Source organism: Atractosteus spatula, chromosome 25 (assembly GCF_055471065.1).
Source record: "Atractosteus spatula isolate fAtrSpa1 chromosome 25, fAtrSpa1.hap1, whole genome shotgun sequence".
Lineage (NCBI taxonomy): Eukaryota > Metazoa > Chordata > Actinopteri > Semionotiformes > Lepisosteidae > Atractosteus > Atractosteus spatula.
Window position 1 is genome coordinate 10,677,323 of NC_142730.1, and position 24,937 is coordinate 10,702,259.

The 24,937-nt window shown below is 43.2% G+C and overlaps 2 pseudogenes; both read right to left on the bottom strand.

The window, feature by feature from the left end:
- Positions 1 to 608: 608 nt before the first annotated feature.
- Positions 609 to 2,587, bottom strand: LOC148815406 (uncharacterized; annotated as a pseudogene).
- A 43-nt stretch (positions 2,588 to 2,630) lies between these two features.
- On the bottom strand, positions 2,631 to 4,905 carry LOC148815407 (uncharacterized; annotated as a pseudogene).
- Between the last annotated feature and the right edge of the window lie 20,032 nt (positions 4,906 to 24,937).

Below are 24,937 nucleotides of genomic sequence, written 5' to 3' on the forward strand. Positions count from 1 at the left end.
AGCGCCGCCGCCAGGAGGCCGGCCATCTCCCGGCTCCAGCCATTCGTCCGGGCCGCGAGCTGGAACTACGCCTTGTATGTCTCCCAAGGCGCTTCCCCATCGTAGTGACCGGGTCGCAACCACGCCGCGGGTGTAGGAACAGCTGGCTGGCTCCGGCAGGGAGGGCATCTCCTCTCCTGGGCACCCGCTGGGCGGCAATAGTGGGCAGTCGCCCCAATTCTACCGACGGGACCACTACTGAGTAGCCCTGGTAAGGGCTGTGGCCACCTGTCACACCCAGGAGTTGCTCAGGCTCTGTGTGTGCTGCCGGTGGGCTCAGTCTCTTTTAGGGTCAGCCAGCGCTTGACAGAATCAGCTAGTGTCTGCCACAGGTTGTCCATCCTGCCTGCTTCTGACACCAATGTAGCGTATACAGGTTCTCTCAGGACAAAGGACTAGTGGAGACGTGATAAGTAAACCAAAAACCGAACGCAGGATATGCATACACATGAGGAGACTGACGGAACACGTACACATCATTAGGGTCATCCTTACTTAACAACAGGCTATACACTTATATAGCTACACAGGACACTAAAACTACTATGACACTATTTACATATGCAGGGTCAGCTGCTGGTCATCGTGCCTGGAATAATCACAGAATAAGTCCGACTCACAACCCTCGCGCTCCCAGTGGACGACCTTCAGTGATGCATGCCTTCCCCATGTTTATATGGCGCACAGAACTACTTGCAAGCAGTTGACCAAATCAAAGTTGATATCTGTCGAGAGACTGATAGAGAAAATAGAGTACAAATAATATTCACTAAACGCAAGGCATTTGAACTCATCGAATTTGAACTCATCTGCACGTTTCATAAAAATGTCGGATAAAATCCACAAATAACCAAACAAGTCAAACACAAATAAAAAAAAATCAGGTTCTGCAAAGTTACCGCTACCCCAAGAAACATTTAACTGAAGAGTTAATGACAAAGATTAATTCTAAATCAAGTGCTGACCAAAGTGAGCACTTAGAATTCATCTTCGTCATGAACTGTCCAGTTGTTGTGCAAATAAACTCTGCCGCCATATTGTGACTAAATAACATACAACGCAAAAGTTGTAACATTATTAGACACTAGATAGCAGCAGAGTTCATTGGCACAAGTGCTTGGTAGAGAATGCACATGGCTCAAAAAAAGAACGTGTTTATTAAACTGCATCACCATACTTTAGGTGAAAAAACATCCATTAGTTTCTCACTCAATATATGAACAATCAGTCTAAAAGATATTCTTGTACCAAAATGACAAAAATAAAAGTGCAATTTAACCTGGGACTTTTTAATTTCTTAAGTGAAATGGTGAACATTCTATCATAAGTACACTCAAAACTCATATTATCATCTTATATGCTTATATACAGTGTATAAAGGTACAGACTTGGTCAGATGGCCTTTAAATGCGTACTGTGAATAAGTATACCTTACCAAAAGTTTTGAATGGTGAAATATGCACATATTTCTTATCTGGGTAGTCTGTAGGTTGACAGACTAAAATACTAAATTATGTCCATTACCCATATTATATTACATATTACTTTCCAAAATTTTGTTCATTTCACACCTGAAGTCAGGATAGCTATCATAATGAATAGACACTCTCAAATACCAGCCACATGTATGTGCCATAAGTCTTCTCTCAAATCCTTGCATATCAGTGAAGTCAACAGTTACAGTCTTGCCAAGAAAGAGATCTGAGCCTGTGTTTCCTTCCATCACACTCTCGCAGGTATGTTGTAATATGCTTTGATATTTCCTTTTCCTGTGCATTCATTGTGCAGGGAAACTTCAGTGACCACATGCTTTTCCTTGCCGTTGGCTGCAAGTTTTCATACACAGCTTCCATTTTCTCAAGGGCTTTGCTGAGGGGAGTGAGTACACTTTCCCACTGTTCGATAACATAGTGTAAGCAGGCTCTTGAGTAAGGGTTTTGTGAGCCAGTTCTTGCAGAATTTGTTCAATGTTGTGTGCACTTGGCATTCTTCAGCAGCTGTAGTTGTCCAAGATTTCCAGTAATTCATCTTGGCCAGAACTGTTGAAGTCTCTGCGACAACATTCCAAGGTATAACGGTCAGATTCTGAGACATACTTTAGAAAATTGTCAACAAGATCACTCTTCACATATCCAAGAGCTGCCTGTTCCAAGATTACAGGAGCAAGCTTGATGAGCAAATACTTCTCTTTCTGCCAACCAAAAGAAATAATTCTACCTATACTCTGCCACTTTTTCTTGCCATAGTCATGTCGGAGAAATGGTATCTTGAAAGTGGTACCTGTTGTACATTGTTAATAGAATTCATGCCAGAATTCAGAGAGGGAATCTCTGAGAACGCCTCCCTCATCATATCCATTCTCATATTGCCCATTTGATAGTAGAAGCTTTACTTGAATTTCTGATTGAGTATATGAAAGGTGTTCCTCAGTGAAATGTTCAATAAGCTCAGATAGTATTTGGCTGCGATGGACAACAAGAATTTTTTTGTCTGGTTCCCTGAGTTCTTGTGCCAGAGGCAAAGTGTCTTCTAGACTTTGTTCTCCCATCTCAGAGAGGTCTCCATTGAAAATTGTAATGATATTGCTATCCTCAACATTTTCCCCAGTAGTAGAACTTTGCAGAGCTAAACCGGAATCGTCTGTGACATCTGCAGGATAAAATTGTGCCACGTCATCACTGCCTAAGTTTAAATCATTTCCAGTATTTCCAACATAGATGACATCTAATGTTTCTAATTCCAATGGTGGATCAATTTGTGAGTCTATAGAGGGAAACTCCTGTGTGTTTTCCTGTGAGGGACCTGCAGTGTTTGATTCTTGCTGTGTCTCCACACCACCATTGTCATGTTTCTTTTTGGTTGACTGATAGAACCTCATGACAGTTAACTTTGAGGCTTCATATAGAGCTCCCACTGTACTGTCCTCATCTAAGGAAACTTCTTGGTCATTTGTCAGATCCACCTCAAACCCAGAAATATTTCCATGTGCATTCTTTCCATCTGGGAAAAACAAACTTATTGCCTCCGCTATGAGGTCTTTTTTTTCCAGTGCTTTGAAACACTTAACTTTCGTGTTCCACCACCCTTTTTGGTTCACACCTGGATAAAGCCTCCTTTTCCTTCCTCATACAGCATCCAGCCCTACTCCACTTTCCTTACTTTCCTCTCTGTGTTCACCTCTTGATGAGGAGTGATATTTTCTGGGTGCTTATGCTTTTTTCTTTTATTCAGTTTTGACTTCAGTCTATCAAAAAGCTTTGATTTCCTACTGTTGGGCTGTTTTTCGTGTCTCCTACAATATCCCATCACTGCCAATCTGTCTCCATAAGACGGCAAATAATTCCTCATCTGTTCATCTGTCATTAACATCAGGACACTGGCATCAATCTAAAAATGAATAGTGTGTTACCAATTTTCAGTTTCAAAATACCATACTTAAAGCATCATTTTATGTGGATCAATATGCTGATACTGGTTTAAGGAAAAAGTCCATTCGGGATTGTTGAGGTATAAAGTGAAAATATCTACTATACATGAAAATATCAATATACTGTACAGTACTGTGCAGAAGTCAGAGACCACCCTTGCATTTATTTAATTTCCAGTTAAAACAGCCATTCAGTGCAAATTATTTAGTTTTTGGTGTCAGAAAATAATGCAAGAAACATATTTGACAGAAAAGTACACTAAATATAACATCAAATCAAACAGTATTTAGTTTGTCCACTCTTTACTTTTGTGCACCCTTTTGGCACTTTAAGTCTTCCATCCTTCCACTCAAACAAGTTACAGCTGTGTCCTCCCAACACAAGTTGATCCCAAAACTGTCACTGACATTATATTAGAACACTTTCCATTAAAAGTGACACTAACATTGGGTAGACACTAACATTGGACACTAACTACCCAAACACACCACAGCTGCCTTGCACATATCTTTGTCATGTGCATCTGAAATGGCTAGAGGCGATATTTCTGATAATATTAAGATAATTCACTTGCGTTAGGAAAATATAAGTCAAAGGAAAATAAGTGAAAAACAAGAGTTTCCAAAACTGGAGTTAAAAATTACTACAATATATAGAGAAAATGGGACTCGTGCAAGGCCTGGTAGACATCACCATCACATAGACAGAAGTGAACGTTTTTATCACTCCTGCATCAATTCTGAAAAAAATCCACAAGTGTTTCTGTCAATACTTCCTTTGTAAGAAGACAACACAATGCAATGGGTCTGAAGGGGTGTGTAGCTGTCAAAAAGTCACTATTTGAAAAGGAAATAGACAGAAGAGAAGAAAATTTGCCCTAGAACACCAAAACTGGACACTTGAGGTAAGTAAGGCTTTATGGACGATGAGTCATTGAGTGGATTTGGATTTGGATCGGCAGAAGCAGAAAATACAACCAACTTCTAAGACTGAACTTTGGAGGTGTTTACAAGAAGCATGAACGAATATCCCAGTGGATTTATTTGAAAAACTCAAAGAAGGTCTCCTGTAAATAATGGAAGCTGTAATAAAGGCAGAAGGTGGACACACTAAACAATGAAAGATCTGACATTATATTTAGATGTGGATGCTTTTGTGTAATTTTGTGTTAAATATGTTTCCTGGAATAATTTCTGACATTGAAAAATAAATTAATTGCACTTAATGGCCGTTTTGACAGGGAATTAAATAAACGAAAGGGTGGTCTCTGACTTTTCACAGTACTGAAAGTGCTGTTAATATCTACAGTAGGTCAGTGGGAGTTAGTTACAATAAACATGAACACATCCATTCTGTTAACTACCTTTACTTCCTTCATTTTTCCGATAGTGGACTCTGGAATGTCCCTCTCCCTGAGGAAATCAATAAGATCCTCCATCCTGCAATTGTGGCCTAGGAAGCACACATGGGACAGTGGTGCAGCATTGATTAGTTAGCATAGTGTAATTACCTAGCCTCCTGTTTGCCCAGACTCCAACAGTATGCATTATAGTACATTTAGAAGTAGTCCAGGACAGGCAATGATGACCAACACTCCCCACAAATTTGCATTCATGTTACTGTGCTGAAATAGCTGCTGGTAAAGTGTTTGCAGGAGCTGCCTTGTACACACAGACGAAACCCCCACAAGAGTACAGGCCTACTGTTAGTTATGACTCATTAATTAGGTCGCACTTGAAAAGGTTAAATTGCTCAACCAAAGTAGCTCTTGCATATGTTTTTTTTAAACTTAGCTACGTTAGTCTATGTACAGTTTACGCAGATGTTATTTAAGTCTGTGAAATGTATGAAGATATCAGTAGAATGTGGCACTGTACCTGGACTGAATTGTGAACAGTGGATTTCCTATGCCAGATGAGCAACCTACTGTACTTTCATTGCTGGCGCCAGAATTGACGTCAAAACTGTGAGACTTGAAGTCGGAATTCTGAGATACCATAGCTCGTTTTTTTTTACTCCCTGGCGGAAACGGGCTTCCTGTGGTGTGAAACAGATCAGCGGGTCCGTGTTCCCAGTCAGGCTGGAGAACAGCGCCCCGCCCACTGCGCTCCGTCACGGAGGGGGCGGAGCCTAGCAGCACAGACTGAGCGCTAATGGCACCGATCGCATCTGCATTCATAACTTAGTGTTTAAAATGAATCTTCTTCATCCTAGCGTTAATACCGCATCGGCAGGGTCCGCTTGTCGGCACGCCCGTCTCCATTTGGCGCGGTCATAGGTGTCCTCCGGGGTGACGTTCACTTTCCGCATGTCTTCAGTGATCTGATCCATCCAGCCAGCTCTCACAAGCAATGGAGGCCGTATGCGTTACAATACGCTTTTAATCGTCTTTAATGATTTATACATTTTGGAAAGGTTTCATCTATACAAAACAGTTAAAATAAATTATAAATTTAATCATTATTATACATAATATGAGGTATGAACGATAAATATAGTCATGAATATTAAAATTGCGTTGGAGTCAATTGTTGCTCTTTTTTCCATATCTTGTAAAAAGTGATAATTTACAAGACTTTGGTCAAATGTGCATTTGATCTGACAAACTAAAATCAAAATATCACAAAATGAAAGTAAACAAGTAAATTATAAAAAATAAATTTGGCGCTAGTAAAATAAAATATATCAAATTAAAGTTCTAAAATAATGAGAAATGAAATGTAAAATATACTAAGAAATGTTCCTTTACCCATCAGCAGCAAAGGCCTGAGCAACGGGCTGCTGGTTCTGCAGAAGCACTCTGTTGCTCCTGAGGAGCTGCACATGGTCCATGTGAGAGGGGAGCTGTGAAAGAGCCCGGGCAGCTTCTTTCACAGCTCCAGCAGTAAAGAGGCATCGCAGAGCCGTGGCAAAACTGAGAAAATTGCCATATGAACCTTACAAGGAGATGCTCTTACTGCCACAGTCAGTTCTTTCCTAGCTCTAAGGATGTCATAGGAGGAGTCACCCTGGGCTCTGTTATAGGTCCCTATGTTAATGATCAGTAATATATCCTCATTCAGGGCCTGGAGGTGGTACAGGTGCTGGTGGGCACTGCGTGTTGTGCCAGGGTGCAGCCACACCTGTTCTGCTGGCATCAGTGTTTCCAGGCCCCACAACATAGAGTCGCTGAGGACATGCACTTTCTTTGGACCTGATGGGCATTATCACAGGCATTGCATGGCTACATCATAAGATAAATCTTAAAAGTATATAAACTGTACCTGAACAACATACATATCCAACGAATAACAATGAACAACAGTGTAAAAATCATAACTCACAAGTAACTATAGACAGTGCTGGAAACCAGTTATCACAAGGCACGGGGAAGTTATTTGCATCAGCAGTTATATATAGAGCAGTAATTTCGTATTGCTGGGTCCAGGGATCAACTTTTCTCCAGCCTCCCTGGCGCATCAGCATCAGCTACAAGATGTTTTCCATTTCGTATTCCTCAAAGTTATCTGCATCTGATACACAACATTAGCAACTGCTCGAACTTAAGAAACCTAAGCAACAATCCTCACCTCATTATCCATGTGATCATCTAACAGTGGATAATCAATTAAAGCCACTAACGTCATCATCACCCTCCTCTACACAATCCACAACAAACAAGTCTCCTGTTCTATTTACACAGACTGCCCTGCCTGGCCACCAACATTCACTCCCATCTTCACTGCTCACAAATGTGCTCCATTTTCTTGCCTACAAAGTCCTCTGCACTAACAGGAAGCAATTCTAAATAACTATTCATATAATCTTTCCACAAAGCAAACCACCACATTTTTCTAAATCCATCATCATCTTCTTCTTCTTCTTCTTCACAGCCTTAGTCCCAGACTGTCCTGGGGTCAGCTGCTTTGGTTGCTCTTCTCCACTTGTCTCTGTCGAGCACATCTTCCTCACTCACTTCACATACCTCCATATCTTTTCTCACACAATCTATCCATCTCTTTCTAGGCCTGCCTCTTCCCCTGTTACCTTCCACCTCAAATTCCATTACCCTCTTTGTTACTTCCTCAACGTCCCTCCTCATGATATGTCCATACCACCGTAACCTCGCCTCTCGCATCTTCTCAACTACATCCACCACCCTACATCGTCTACGGATTTCTTCATTTCTGATCTTATCCTTCATTGAAATCTGCAGAATCCATCTCAACATCCTCATTTCAGTTCTTCTCATCAAGTTCTCTTCCCTCTTTCCAACTGCCAAGTATTCAGCTCCATATAGTAGTACAGGTCTAATCACAGTCTTGTACATTTTGCACTTTCTAGGAATTTTCCTGTCACAGATTATTCCAATTATTTCCCTCCACTTGTTCCATCCAGCTTTCACTCTTTGTTTTACTGCCTCCAGTGTTTCTCCTCCCTTTACCAGTTTTGATCCAAGGTATTTAAAGCCATCAACCTGTTTCAGTTTTCCTCCATTTGTCTCCTCAACATTGGACATAGTATCTCCTCTTCTCTCCATTACCATTATTTCTGATTTTTCTGCATTCATTTTCAGTCCACCCTTTTCCAGACTCCCCTGCCATTTGAACACTTTCTCCTGTAGTTCTACTTCTGAATCTGCCATCAGTGCCACATCATCAGCAAAGATGAGTTCCCAAGGCACCTCTGTTCTTACCTCCTCTGTCAGTGTGTCAATAATGTTTATAAAAAGGAAAGGACTTAGTGCTGATCCTTGGTGTACTCCAACTGTGATTTCAAACTATTTTGTCTCTCCCCGTTGTGTGACCACCTTCGTAGTTGCATCTCTATAGGTTGCTTGAACTAACTTCACCATGCTTTCTGGTACTCCTTTCTTCCTCAAGCACCAATACACCACCTCTCTGGGCACACAGTCATATGCCTTCTCCAAGTCCAGAAAGGCCACATACAGCTTTTTCCCTTTCTCAAGTGTCTTCTCCTGTAACTGTCTCATCACAAAAATGGCATCTGTTGTGCTTTTCCCCGCTGAGAATCCAAATTGTGAGTTGTGGATCCTGACTATCTTCCTGAGTCTCTCGTCCAGACTTTTTTCCAGGATTTTCAATCCACGTTCCAGAAGTTGTATTCCTCTATAGTTTTTACACTCCATTGGGTCTCCTTTCTCCTTGTAGATGGTAACCATACTGCTTTTTGTCCATTCTTCTGGAATTCTCTCTTCCTTTGCAATATTGTTTAGCAATCTCGTCAGCCACTGAATCCCCTCTTCATCGAGGTTCTTAAAGTGTTCTGCTGCTATTCCTGATGGTCCAGTTGCTTTGCCCACTTTCATCTCTTTGATAGCTTCTGTCACTTCCTTTACTGAAATTTCTTGGATTGGTCCACACACTATTTCTGCCTCCACTAGGTTCTCCCTCTCATTTTCTACATTTAACAGATTTTTGAAGTACTCCAGCCATCTTTGCTTGATCTGTTCTTCTTTAATCAAGACTCTGCCTTCTCCATCCTTGAGTACTGCCACCCGGATAATATCTTTTTTCTGTCTCGCTCTATGTTTAGCAATCTTGTAGATTTGGTCCTCTCCTTCCTTTGTTTCAAGTTTCTCATACCATTCTTTCCAGGCTCTTTCCTTTGGTCTTGCTACACTTCTTTTTGCTACCTTCTTTAGTCTCTTATATTCTTGTAATTCTCCAGTGCCATCTTTCAGTGCCTTGTGTGCTTTTTTCTTTTCCTTCGGTGCTTCCTGAACTTCCATATCCCACCACCACTCTTCATTTTCCCTCGGTCTGCCTCCTCTTGTCTTTCCACAAGCCCTGGTAGCAGCCTCTTCTAGGATGTGGCTCATCTCAGTCCACTCTTCTTCAACTGAAGGCTCCTCTGTTTCCTCTGTGTTGTTTTTCATTTCTCTCACCAGCTTGTTGAAATCTACTTTGTTTTCTCTCAGTTTCCACACTTTTGTTCGTGCTGGGTGTTTTCCCTGCTTTATTCTTCGCTCCTTCAATATTGTGATTTCCATCACCAGTAGCCTGTGTTGTCTGGTAACAGCCTCATAGGGCAGGACTTTAGCATCTTGGACTTTCGCTCTATCAATTCTTCTCACTAATATGTAGTCTATTTGGGTATGGCCTCCACTCCTGTATGTCACCTTTTGCTCATAATTCTTCGTGAACCCTGTGTTCACTGCAAACAATTCAAGAGCTTGGAGTGTTTCTAGTAGCCTTCCTCCTTCTTCATTTCTCTCTCCTAGCCCTCTCTGACCATGTTCATCTGGATAATCTGGGCATTTCTCTCCTAAATGCGCATTGAAGTCTCCTTCAATTACCACCATTTCATTTCCTGGGATTCTGCTAACCACTTCTTCGAGATCTTCCAAGAAGCTATCCTTTTCCTCCTGTGGTCTTCCTACCTGTGGTGCATATACAGAGATGATATTCCACAACCCGCTCTCAAAAGCCACCTGTACATTGATAATCCTGTCTGAGTGTCTAACCACCCTCACTATCTTGTCTGCTAGGTCTTTGCACACTATCACACCCACTCCATTCATTTTTGTACTCTTTCCAGCGTATAGAATCTTGTATCCCGCTCCTAGGTGTCTTGAGCTGTTTCCTTTCCACTTGGTTTCTTGCACACACAAGATCTCCACTTTTCTCCTTGCCATAGTTTCAACCAATTCTCTCCCTCTCCCTGTCATGGTACCAACATTCCAACTCCCCACTCTCATTGACTTAACATTCCTTCCATGCCCCTTCACCTTGTTTCTTTTCTGTAGCCCCCACTCTACAGTTTTCCCCACAGTAGCATAATTTCCATTAGTACCCTGTTGGGACACAGCACTAATGGCGGCCGTTGTTAACCCGGGCCCCGAACGATCCACTATGTACTTTGTGTTCTTTGCAACCATGGTTTTGGCAAGATGGTTTTACGTCGGATGCCCTTCCTGACACAACCCTTTTAGTCGCCTCTTACGACAGGCAGGGATACCCAGGAGGTATTCTGATCCCCCTCCCGAGGGAATTCTAAATCCATCATATTTATTTAAAAACATACTCCTGGCCATCTAGTCTCATTTCAACGACTGTGCCCTTGTACCACACCTTCCTGTCTTTCTCATCAAAAGCAGGTCTAACTCTCTTTCCTAACAAGTGTTCTGGTTTAATTAACATAAGAATTCTTAATCTTTTCTTTGTAGAAACTTGTCTCGCTTCTACCACAAGATATTTACAAAAACTTTCCCCTGGCAATCTGTCGACCTGAATACCTACAGTACCAATTTATCCAAAACTATTCTGACTATCTTAGAAGCCTTTCGTGCACGAACGCCCATGTTTGCTACTAAATCCATATAAGCCTCTCTTACAGCATCACTATACTTTCCTTTTTCACACGTGCTAATATTGTGACTCACTCTCCTGTCTGTCTCTGTTTTCAAGCCTTCATATTCTCCCTGCCAGAACTGCACCTGCTCATTCAGGTCCCTCTCCCCATGTGCTAAATCTGCTTCAGAATCGCATTTTCTCTTGTAATACGCAACCTTCTGTGATTCCTTTTTTTATATATATCTAATCTTTTGCAACTGTTCCTGCAATTCATCAGTACTCTTCTCTAGTTGTGCATTTTCCTTCTCTAACTCACTTCTCTGCAGTTCATTCAAAATGACTGCCTGCTCACATTCCACAACTTTTTGCTCAAACACAGTAATACAGTAAAGCAACAAAAATGTCAATTTATGCTTGAAAAAGAAATAGAAATTAGGAAGGTCGTAATAGAATGAAAACAATAAAACTGAATAAAAAAGAAAGATAAATAGAAAGAACAGAGAACCATTTTAACTAAAAGCTAAATTAAAAAGATGTTTTCAAGTGGTTTTTAAAACAATGTACCAAGCTTGACTACCTGATAAAAAGTGGTAGTGAGTTCCATAATTTAGAAACATAAAAATAAAAAGCAGCCTCTCCACTCTTTCTGTATTTCACATGTGGTATCTGCAGAAGGCCAGTATTTTCAGATCTCAGGTCATGTATAGGAACATATAAAGACAGACATTCAGTAAGATACATAGGTGCTAGGCCGTTTAGAGCTTTAAAAGCAAGTAAAAGAACTTAAAAATCTATCCTAGAAAATACAGTCAACCAGTGAGGATCTTTCAAAACAGGAGTGATATGTGTTCTCTTTCTTGTTTTTGTTAGGATCTGTGCTGCTGCATTTTGAACAAGTTGGGATTTCTTGTTTTCTTGGGAAGCCCACTAAACAGAGAATTACAATAATCGATTCTACTGGTAACAAATGCATGGACACATTTAACACGTGAAGCAAAAGAGCCCAATTTATCCTGCAAGAGTTCTTTCTGAATTTTAGTACCCAATATCAATATTTCAGTCTTGTCTTGATTAACTGTAGAAAATGTTGGGACATCTACTGAGAAATATCTAACACACAGCCGATTAGTCTGTTGACGGAGTTTTGATCTTCAGATGGAATAGAGATATACAGTTGTATATCATCGGCATAGCTATGAAATTGATCCCTTGGTTCCTAATTACATGACCTAAAGGTAACATATACAGTATAGTGAAAAGAGCAGAGGTCCTAAAATGGAACCCTGCGGAACTCCACAAGAAATGTCAAAATGTTTTGATGATTGATTTCCCAGAGCAACAAAAAACTGTCTATTCTTTAAATAAGATTTAAGGCATTCTAAAACCATCCCTGAAAGACCTACCCAGTTTTCAAGTCGGTTGATCAGAATCTTGTGATCAACTGTATCGAAAGCTACACTGAGATCAAGTAAAACCAAATTATGTTTATCGGCACTCAGTCTCAGGTCATTCACAACAAGGACCAATGTCGTCTCTGTACTATGGTTAGAACGAAAACCTGACTGAAATTTCTCAAAATAAAAAGTAAGAGACCAGATATTCTTTTAATCGAATAAAAACAACTTTCTCCAAAATTTTCTTAAAAAAAGGAAAATTTGAAATAGGTCTAAAATTGCTAACAACAGCAGTATCCATGTTAGTCTTTTTTAGTAGAGGCTTCACCAAGGCAGTCTTGAAACCTCCTGCTGACAGAGAGCAATTTACAATAGTAAAAACATTATCTTGCACACAATCAAAAACCTTCTTAAAAAGAGTTGTAGGAACAGGGTCAAGATCACATGTGGAAGATGTCTGTAATGGTTTTAAGTGTCTGAAGATTAATAACAGAAAAAGACGTCATAATAGAACTAGGTGGCTGATCAGGACAATCGCGGAGACTCGTCGTGGTTGTCTGAGCTATATTCTGTCTAATCAAAGTTATTTTATCTTGGAAATGAATTGCAAACATCTTCACATTTTGTAGAGGATACATCATAAGAAATATTACAAGAAAAAGTAGGGTTTATTAAACTGTCTATAGTGGAAAAGAAGTACTTTAGTATTATCTTTGTGTTTGTTAATTACATTAGAGAAGTACAACTGTCTTGCCCTTTTTATGGAAGTATTGTCGGTGGAAATCTGTTCTCTCAGAATGTCATAATGAACCTGCAGTTTAGGTTTTCTCAATAAGCGCTCTGATTTGCGACAATTTCTCTTAAGCTGAAGTATCTCCTCATTCATCTTATGAGTGAGTGTGATTTTCTTAAGTTTCCTTAAGTTTCAGAGCATGAACCAGATCGTTGCAAGAGGGAGATGACACTGTGCATGAAACGTTATTTAAAATGTTTTTAAACTTCTCAGCTGTTGTTTAGTTTATGTAGCGTTTCTTAACATAAGATTCATATACTGTACATTCTTCCTGACTTGTAAATTAACTTGAAAGAATACACAAAGATGGTCACATATCAGTACATCAGATATTAGTAATAGACATTTAATTTTCATTATAAAAATAAGATTTACTGTGTGTTAGATACATGGCACATTAAGGACTCACTGTGCCACGTGGCATTTTAGCAGACTAATGCTGTCCTGCACCTGAACATCTGCAAATATGAAAAGGTGTTGGGCAATACCTTTCGATCTGCTGCAGTGCTCTTTGTGGCAGCCTAAGCATTCCGACTGGACCTGCAAGAGCTGATTATTAAAGGTGACGTCTTGGCAAGGTGACGGAAGCCTGTCAAAGGTTCTTCATGCGCCGCCCAGCTTTCCAATAGAATTTCAAAGGGGAACTGCAGTCCCAGTTTCTCAGACCGGTTAGTAAATCTCTGTAGCAAAATGAATAGATTATCGGCATAGAAAACATTGACAAATATCAAATTAACCACAAAATCATGAACGTTTTGAAAGTTCTGTAAGTCGCCATATTGTCACAAACCCCTGTTCTCTCTACGGGGAGAGCGAGAGTTCGTATGAATTGTGCCGTGAAGCGGCCCTTCCTGCTCACTAGTCACTAAAATGATACATGTATTGTGATGTACGAGTGAATACGTACAGGTTGTGCTGCAGGCATTTGACCACAGAAACTTTCCAGTATGATCTGCATTCAGAATTAACAAGTAACTTCAATTTATCAGCAAGACTGTCTTGATGTTGAGAGCAATATTTCTGTTGGATTAAAAGAGACATACTCACAAGCCTGCTATTTTGCAATGAATTGCAGACGTTGGGCATTCCTAGAAATTTTGTCTATTTTGTGATGTACACAGTAACTTGTAAAGCCTCCAGTTTACATCTGACATTTATTGTGGTTTGAAATACACTCATCAATGCTGATAGTTTCTAAGCTCTAAATATAAAAATGTGTTACTGTTCCCCTTTAAAGGAATACCAGAGATCGATGGTATAATGTTTACTTTCCATTCATATGTTGTCAGTTTCTAGAATAACATATCTCAGCAGTCAGTGACTTTCTGAAGAAGGTAGAACATGCTTCTCTTGGGAAAAGTACTTTGAAAATCTTCCCATCTGTCCTCATACTCCCTGTATGAGGACAGATGGGGAGATTTTCAAAGATACTCCTTGTCTGTCCATCAGTTGTGTAGAAAGAAATCGCTCAGAGAATTCTGGTTTTCATGGCTGTAGAAGCAGTAGAAGCCCTGAGTCTGTGTGCGGAGTGGGAACAGATCACCTCACCTCTCTCTCTGCAGGATTCTCAAATTGAACTTCCTGTAGACTGTCCTGAAGCGCATCTCTCACAGTCTCCTTTTGAGAGATGTTCTGGGCAACTGCACCAATACACTGGTACAGGAAGGCCTGTGACACCGGAGAAGAGGACAGTGAGCACTGAGCTCAGGAGGCTGCTCTGTACAGCTGCACTGAGAGGACATGTTAGCTCTGGAGACAGCACACTGAAGTAGAGCGCAGAGCGCACATTTCACAGTGAATGGGCTCTCCCTCTACTGGACAATCAAACACTGCTCACGGAAACATAGCTCACAGCTCACATGAATTAATCTAGCCTGAACAGCCACACACCTTACAACATCTAATATACAGCAAATTACAGACACACCTGCTATGTCCACTACGTCACAACACTAGGTGAGGAATAAGATGTTTAGTGAGTAAAAGTCCCAGCTTCTCATGTAGCTCAGCCTTCTGTCAGACAGAGGTGGAGCCGAGAGGTCAGAGCACTCTGACTGTGCCCTGAGTGAGCCTACAGGCCCACACCACATCCGCCACTGCGCTCAGTGTGTTACAGAGCAGCTGCAGACACACAGGGGAGGCAATCAGGTCCACAGCAGAATGAGCAAACACACCCACACACGACACTGGGCAGCTAAAATTACTGCACAGCTACTGTATGAGGACTGACAACGATTCTCTCACACTACAGCATGACAGGACCACCTCAACAAGAGAAGATAGATTATTCTCTTGAATCCACAGCAACCCAGGAGAGGAAGCACAAGACAACTGTGTAAGAGGACCCGGGGAAGGGTCATTTATAACCTGTATTTCCGGAACGAAACGCTGAAAATACTCGATATAGACCTGGGCAAGATGGCCACCCAGGATAACCAGCTGACCCGCTATTGGGAAAAGCCTACGCAGCGAAACGGGGAGACGCAGCTGAATGACATTAGGAAACAGGGTATAAATGCCCCAGAAGCGATGAGCCGGTGCAGAAGCCGATAAGGTGAAAGCGTGTTGAAAGAAGGAGAGATTTAGGAGTGAACTGAAAGGAACTTAAGAATAACGGACTATTGGATACGGTTTTGACTACGATTACGGATTACGGCTTGGATACGGCGCAGAGTGGGGTGGACATACGGATTTAGGAATTTGGATCGTTCAAGGATACTGGCTACGGATTGCGGATCGGACTTGGAGAGACGTACCAGCGAAGAACAAAGAAGACCCGTGTGGTGTGAGTTAGATCTCTTTTACGCCTGTTTTCCCCCGGCGACACCACAGCTGTCACTGCATTTGAGTGACATGACATGACATTACCTAGCAGGGGAAGAAGATTACTTTCACTGTCTGTGCCCCCTCTCTCTCACTGTGTATGTTATCAATCCCCTCTCTCACTACATACCACAATCAGCCCATCCTGCCACTGCTTCAGGGGAATCTGTCCCTCTGGAAATTCTGAAACATAACACACAAAAAACTCAGCACTTAGATAGGGGCTGCAGCAGCTCAGAGCTTATTTAGGGCGAATAACTGTAATTGAGCATAAGAAAACACAGATGAGTGACATTAAAGACATCCTGGTGTTGATAAATGTAAATCCCCCATCTGATATGCTGTATCCTGTACAGTTCTGGACAATAGGATGGAGATCTGCTCAGGTACTGCTGCCATAAGGACAAAACCTGTGCTCTGCAGAAGATATGACACTGATTCTAATGCAACACTGAAAGATTCCAAATCTGATTAATCCTCTAAATGCACCTAAAACTCCCAGAGAGAAATCATATAATTCTGCTACAGACTTCTACACTTATCGTGGTGTACTCTCGGGAGCAGCTGAGTGCTCTTTCAGACATATCTCTTGGCAAATCTGTGCTGTTGTGCTGTGGGGTACCTGAGAGAGCCTGGCCAGGGGCGGGATGAGAGGCTCCCAGACGCTGGGCAGCTGGGGGTGGATCACTGGGCCCAGGGACTGCAGGAGGCTCAGGCACTCTCTCCCACCTCTGTGCGGCTGAGACGCTCCAAGCTGGCAAGCAGATGTCAGCCCAGAACTTCAGCTCGGACCTGCACATCACTGCTGGGTTTCAGAGTGCACAGCTCTCTAACTGCTGTCTACACTGAATGCTGAATCACTGGCTTCACTGATGCACTTTTTCCCCCAGTTCACACTGGATCAAGAAAGGAATCACCCCCACTGGCCCAGTCTTCCCACTGGCTGGCTGTGGGTGGAGAAGCTGTGCACTACTGTTCAAGTCTTACGTTAGGGGACCTTGTGTGCTCTGCTAGCTGAGGCCTCACTTACCAAGTCTCACCATGAAGATGTCCGGTGAGGCCAGGAAATCTGAAACACACTCCTTGACACAGTCTGAAAAGAAACACAACCCTGTGAGTGCAGCCCTGGTCCAAGCAGCTTGACCAGACGCAGCAGATGCAAGAGGACAAGGAAGTGACTAGGAATCGGGGTGCATCTCATGGCTACGGAGAACTACAGTCTCACACCCTATCAACTCTGATTAATAATTCTCCGCTGTTCCTAAATAACATTCCTAAATAAAATAGACACTCCTGTTAGGAAGGATGAGTCTCCCATTTGGGAAAAAAACAGTCAAAGACTGGTTAGAAATGAAAGTGGCTCAGTACCTTCACCCACAAGTTTAGCAAGGATGGTCAGGCTGCCTAGTAGGTCCTGCTCCTTCAAATTGTCCAGCTGGGACATGGAGAATTCCAGCACACTCCCTGGTAACTCCCCAGCAACAAAGAAGCAACAAAGCAGAAGAAAATCACGGCACTCAGGACAGCACACACTCTCCTCATTCACCTGCACCTAGAACCTACAGCCCCTTCCTACAAATAATCTTCATCATCTCATCTGTACACCCAGCACAGAGGACACACATCAAAACAGAACAACTTTTCATCAGCTGGTGACATAGCATGAAGCAGCCCTTCCTGCTCACTAGTCACTGTAATGACTGATTAATGCAACGTGCAAGCGACTAAGTTCAGGTTGTGCAGCAGACATTTCACCACAGAAATGTTCCACCGTAATCTGCAAGTGAATAGTATTGGTCGGCACAACTGTCTCCAAATGAAGAGCAATATTTAAAAGTCTTCACAAGCCTGCCTGGTCACAACATAACAGGGCCCCTTAACCTCACCGGACGTTTTGTTGCCTCGTCCAGAATCGCAGACAATATCACCAGCATGGCGCTGCGCAAACCTGGAAATGCCATCTATTTTGTGATGTCAAATGGAGCTATAACACGTTACTGTATACATTTTATATTCATTGGGGTTTGAAATGTACCCATCAATGTTGATTCTTTCGAACCCCAAAATATAAAAAGTTCCCCTTTAACGACTGGTGCCTTCATTCTTAGTGAAGTGGTTCAAATTGGACATCTTGAGCACAAAAGAGTAGAGCCACTGACTGAAGCTGCTCTACCACTGGGACACAACTGAGCTCCCTGGCTTGTGACTGTTGGATGTGGCATCTAGTGATCCAAGTCACACTGGTATTGAAAAGGTTTCCACCTTTAATAAATAGGGAATTTCTCTCATGGAGACAATGCCCTCACGTCAAGTTGTCTTTGTCCCGGCCTGCAACACATGAAGGAATCATCTTTCTGTGTCTGACACATAAAAACAAAGCCCTTAGCCCTCACCTAAGACACAGAACGTCTGCACGAAGGATGCGCTCCTCTCCTCCTCGGTTTCCCAGGACATTTGAAAGAAGCACAAACCTGAGAGAGACAGAGGATTTCTGAAGCACATTTACTGTACAACCCAGCCACATCTTCTGCACGTGCTGACAAACTGGGTACTATTAATATAGAAGTGCTCTCAGTTGGGACAGTAACTGGGCATGGCAATATCTAATACTGTGGGCACTTCCTCAAAACACACATTAATCATTTACTGGCTACTGTGACGTCTTGTCTGTGCAGGTGAGCAGGCTGCTGTCCCCATTACCTGGGCGTGCACCATGGTCAGCAGCTGCTCCAGCTGGGACTCCAGCACTGGTCTGGCCTTCGGCACTGCTGCCTCCATAAGCACACTCAGACTCTGAAAGAAGAGCACGTTGGAGTCAATCTGGAGAGGCATTGCTACTTAATCAAGAGGCCTCACTCTCTCAGTGTATGCAATAACATGTTAGCATTAGGATTTTGGTAGTTTGATCACACACAAAAATCTGACAGAGCAGGATAATGCCTCCCTTGGACTCTACTCCTGGCAGATTAACCTTGTTCACACCCTTCCACAATCACATGGGGCACCACAGACCATAATCCTCTTCTGCACTGGGCCTTACCAGCACATCACTGGAGCTTGTGGACAAAGGGACTGGGAAAGTGCTACTAGTGATTGTTTGGATCAACAATTTAAGGAATCAAAATCCATTTTCTAAAAGAAACGGCCCTCGCAATCCACAACCTGTACACCTAAAGGCCCATCGTCGGTCACAGGCCTACCTTGTTGATTCTGGAGTAGCTGATGTCAAGCTCAGCTGCATACAGTGGCTGGAAGGCCTGTAAAACTTCTGGCAGCTCACTCTGAAACTTCTCCTCAGGGAGCAGGCAGCACATAGCTGCCAGGGCCAAGACAATGGCCTCCATCACCTTCAGACAGAGCAAAACACAAACACCATCATCCTCAAGGAAAGGATTTGGTCACAGTAAAGCAAACTTGTCTAAACCCACAGACAGTTAAAACAACTTTGAGCAATGAATAAAACCTGCTTCATAAGTGCACCCTATTCAACTTTGTTTACTGTGATCTGAACCCTGGACCCTGATACCCTTCCCTAATACCTGCATGGACACATCTTTTCTTTGCATTCAAGTCCATTCTTTCCTCCAGAACATCTGAGAATTCAAGATGATTAATAAGATGTCAAATAACCTACACTGGATTAAAGATCCCATACCTTTGGCTCAGAAGACGGCAGCCATCTGTGCACTTTATCAAAACTAATGATGACCTGGCTTGAACAGTCTTGAACACACTGCCCGGGACCCTGGAATTTCACCCAGCTCTCGTACAGGCCTTCTAATGCTGACAACACAAGAGAGGAACAGCCTGCTACACTACTCAGCTACATCAAAGCAGTCCTGTAGCTCAGTGGGAAGCGGTTTGAACAGGCCTTGTCAATGGATTACCAGTGGAACCAAGCATTGATAACAGCTGTCCCCCTAAATGAGACAGCTTGCACACTTACCAAAAGACATCATTGCCTTCATTTTCTTTGTCTCAGCAAGGGAGAGAACAGGCACCAGCAGGTCCAGCAGTCTCACAATATCCCTTGCAATGTCATGACCTTCAAAGAAAACACATTTCACACTGGGTAGGGACCAAGGCTCATGATTACACTGGAGACTCAGCAGCGGGATGAGTAACAAACACTGAGCCTTCATAATAAGCTCATGTATCAAGGCTTGAATGGACAGATACGAGCAGCATTATGAAATTTGAAACACAGCACAGTAAAACATCCGGAATATATCTGCGCAGATCACACCCCATTAGCAGCACAGAACTTACTGCAGTTGCGGGAGATATCTCCTACAGTATTCAGCAGCGTGTGGTGAGGGAGCACTCCGGGCTGGAAAAAGGACAGCACCATATCCATGGTACTGTTGTAGTGGTCTCTCACCACACAAACGACAATGTTGTTGGCTGGCTGTTGCCAGTCAGGCAGCCATTTCTGAAACAACAGTAAAAAGAGATCAGAGCATCTTGGGAGTCGATGGTATTGGAGTTGAAGCAACAGCTTGGATCAAGCCAATGAACACACAAGTTAACACACAACGATTTGCTTCCATTAGATGCAACAATGTGTGCTACAGGCAAGGAAACAGACCACAGCACTGCAGCAAGACATCAGCTCAATAGGCAGGAATTAAAGGGGTTTACATACTGGTGACATAGTCATTTCATTCAAGGCCATCTAGACGGTGCTCTTGGCCAAGGACTCATCCAGATGCTGCGCAGATGTTTTGCACAGCAGCTTCTCCACTGCCTGGAGGACAGCAGATCGATGGGCAGTTGTCACCTAGAGCAGGGAAGAACCAAAGCCAGGGGTGAGACTGCTGCTCTCATCACAGCACCAAGAGTGTCTGTTCAAAGGCTTCTCCTTCAGGGCCAGTCAGCCTGGCCAACGGGCACTGAGTGTGAAACAGCAGAACCACCCCAGCTCACCACAAGAGGGAGTGGAAAAGCATACAGAGAAACCCCAGGCTTCCACTTAAGCACATCTGTCAAGATGGCAACACGTTAGGGCTTATCTTCTGACCTCTAGTTGTAAGAAACAGCACAGACAGTATCTTGGAGCACACTGGGCTCCTGATTAGAGTGCGTTTGCAACGAGTATGTCAGGAGGTGTGTAGGGAGCTCCTTCATGTTACCTGGGGGCTCTCGAGGAATCCCAGGATGACTGGCAGTGTCCCCTTGGTGTTCCTCTGCAGGAGGGAGAGCAGCTCTTCTACCAGGTGCTTCCCAGATTCCTCATCAGCGCTGCTCATTCCCTCCAGAACAGCCAGGACGTCATCTACAGCAGACACACAGACAGGGGAAACACTGGTGTCGCCGCAGCACAGACTTCTAGGGAGAAATCTCTAAATCTCACCTGTTCTCTGAGGGACCTAAAACCCTACTGACACATCTCTGAGAAATAGAGAGATTAAAATGATTCTTGATGCACAGCCTGTAAAAGCTGGGACTCTTTCACCCCGGACAATTTTCCAGTAGAGAGGAATACAGATCTGCTCTAAGGGCAGGAGGCTTCAGAGTGCAGGGTTTTGTTTTCGTCTCATTTTCAGATCAGTGGTCCTGAATAACAGCTGCAGCCACTGGGACTTCTAAACCCTGAAGAACCCACAAAGAGAGCTGCTCTCTGGGTCACATCAGTCCTGTTAGCAGCTGCTCCTCAGCAAACAGAGGGCTTGGACAGATCTTCATAAATATACATTTGCTTTTCCCAAATTTACACTTAAATGTAAATGAAAGAATAATTGCAGTACATCACTCAGACACAGCTCATTTCATGTGAGTTACTCATTTTGAACACTTTCAATAGTTTCATACCTCACATGGATGTTAGTCTTCTTACAAATACTCTTATACTAAATTATTTTATTTAAATCTTATTATTTTAGCTTATATCTTTTATTTATTTTTGCTCAAATCATCATTTAGTTGAAAAGATGAAGAGACTGCTGTTGCTTTCCCTGCCTCGAGCTGAGGAGACCTGCAGGGTGACAGTGAGGAGCCCCTCGGGTCAGTCAGAGCTGAGCCCAGGGATGGGGTCCCAGTGGAAAGGGAAGCCAGGAGTCAGTGTGTGGGGGGACTGGCTTCAGGGGGCACTGGTCTAGATCCAGCTGCGTCATACCTGGCCCGGGGCACTGGCAGCCTGTGCGCTGCACACAGGAGGAGAACCACTTCACCCTGCTGGGCTCACAGCTGCACTCCTTCAGGCTCATCTTGGACCTGTCAGTCAGCCAGTAGAACAGCACAGTGAAGCAGGGAGCTGGGCGGCGCTTCTCACACACTGGGAGTCAATGTACTGCTGACAGGCCAGCAGCAGACCCACTAGACACCACAGAACTCTCTCTAACCAGCTGGTCCTACTGGAATACAACCCAACAGGCTGAAGGGCAGACACGGGATATTGAGAACACAAGCAAATTCTTCACATCAGTGAAAGCAGAGACAGGAACAGAAGCAGCAATGAATTCCTGTTCAGATCTGCACTCTGGGCTTTAATAAAACTCCAGCAGGTTAAGAGCTTTTAACCCCCTCTCACTGAACACCGTGTTAACACAATAACAGCTCGATCTGCCCAGGAGAAACAGATCAAGAACAATCGGGTCCGCGATACTGAGCCTCGGCAGGTCCCTACCTAGTCCGTAAACCACCAGTGTCTTCAGTTAAAATACAGAATATTGACAAAGCCGTGTCGAGCTCAAGTGTTTTCTTCGCTACGAGCACCAGCGCTGAGCGACTCGGCAGCATCGGAGCGCTTTCCCGGACCGGAATTGTTGCGTCACAATCCCGATGTGTCGACGTCACGCTCACGTTTAATAAGTCATTATAATTACTATATTTAATTATAAAATTAAATTTCTTTTATATGCTTTCTGATTTTTCCCTACTCTACCAACAGAAGTACTGATTGTCTGATTTCCAAAGTGTCTGTCAGCCGGAAAGTTTCAGAAAACACGGAGCGGAGCGTCTTGCTCACGTTATGATGTCAGACACCACTTCCTCCCTCCATCCAGACTCGCCTCTCCCTCCTCTCTCACACAACTCGCTCATCAGGGCTTTTACTGTCACTCCAGTCTCCTGCCAGACCTCTCCCAGACACAGCCTGCTCATTAGTCCTCCTGTGATCTGGACTCGCCCTGCAGATCTGCTCTCCGGCTCCTCCTCATGTTCACTCCGCTCGCTCACGCACATGATTAACAACCCGGCGTTTTTCGGGAGGATGATTTCGGAAACACGGAGGAGATCCGCTCGAGTGTATGTTTGTTTAAAACCAATATATTTGTGTGTAGTGAACTTCACTGGGTCAGCGTTATTTTGATACTAAGATTTCCATATGTTTTCCAAATTAATGTCTCCTTTTCCAAACCTTGGAAATCAGTCATTTTTAAGAAAAGCATACAGCACATGTGTCAGGGATTGTGCTCTGCAAAAGAATGTACAGCCATTGTGAATTTTCACAGGTTCCACAATGCAGGAGCAGGTATTCTTAAGACACCGTCTGCCACCTGTACCCAACACCAGTGGCTGAGTCTAGCAGTCCTACCTGGAGCTCAGGGTCCCTGGGATCCTGCAGAGGCAGTAGCAGCACATCCTCCACAAGCACACGAGTCAGGTGCTCTGCACTGCAGGGAGCTCTGGGCTCCAGCTACAGTGGGACAAGGAGCAACAGGACACTGTTAGCAGCTCTTCCTCAAGACCCAGCATGATGTAAACAGAGATGGAACTCTGACAAAAACTCAGGGTTACATCCTGCCAATATATTAGTTTTAGAAAAATTAGTATAAGTTACATATGGCAATAAAGTTCAAGTTCAATTTGAGTTGTATTTGTTTCTCCTGGGAGCACTGTTCAGGATCCTATTTGAAATCTTCTTGCCTCATCTCTAATGATGTTGACACTTTATAAACTTTATTATATTGGACATGATTATGCTGAATCAGATGTTTTGTTAATTGTTTTTTTTTCAGTTTTATTGTAGAACAAGCACCATCATTAAAATAAATGGTAGGCAGTTTATGACCCCGTGTGAAATCAATAGCTGTGATTTGAAATCAGGTATAGAATCAAGTCATTATGAGAAGGCTCTGGAGAAGAATAACTCCACATTCAACACAAAATGAATCCACTGAGCTGTCAACCTCGGAGAGAATCCAGAAGAATCCAGAGTGCCTTCTAATACTGTATGTACAGCAGCTCAGATAGGTTCCATTCACGGCAGGGCGGCTCAGTTGTTTTTCACTTCATTTAGAAAGCTGATTTGAAGTCTTATGTCTCCAATCATATCAAAGCAGGTCTTTCATGGTCAGCCCACACTGGAACAGATGTTCCACCACCACAAGGTTGAAGGTCTTCGCCTGAACACCTGCAGCACTGAACCGAAACTGAACCGAACGGAGTAAATGGAGATCCAAGACAGACTGTGAATCCCATGACTGTGGCACAGTCCTGTATGAGCTCCAGATTAAACCTCACGCGCTCGTCTCTTTTCAATCTGGACTGGCAGATCAACGTTGAGAGAATCAGTGGGATGTCTTGCTTAAGACGGGTGACCTTCTACCTTAAACAGGGCAACAAGCAGCTACAACAACGCATCTAAGAAGATGGCGCCGTGTTAGTGGCAGCCTGCTCTTTGTTGTCTCTTTGTTGTCTTTTTGTTTGTGTCAGTTAGTTAGTGCTAGTGTGTTAGTGTTTTTGTTTTGTTTCTTTCAGTTAGTTAGTGCTAGTGTGTTAGTGTTTTTTATTCATACCCTTGCCGGCAACTAGATTTGCGATCACAACATGATGGATGCTAGGAAAGTTGAGATACTTTTTCTTGTTTTTTCTGATACTCAGACCTCTGTTTCTATCGGGTTGCAATGCCGATAGCTACAGAGGCGTTGTCTACACGCGGGACCAGCTGATCGCACTAATGCGTCCGGCTCTACTCACTGGAGAGAAGCCATCAGTTCCAGAGTAGCTGAGTAGGAGAAGCCGAGGCTGTAGGGCTGGTGCGACGCAAAAGGCAAAGAGAAGGAGATTTAAACCCTATCTTCCTTCGATCATTATGGGAAATGTGAGGTCCTTAGTGAACAAGATGGACGAACTGGGAGCATTGGTGAGGAGCGAGGGAGTATAGAGAATGCAGTATCATGTGTTTCACCGAGACGTGGCTGCAGGAACTTATTCCGGTCTCGA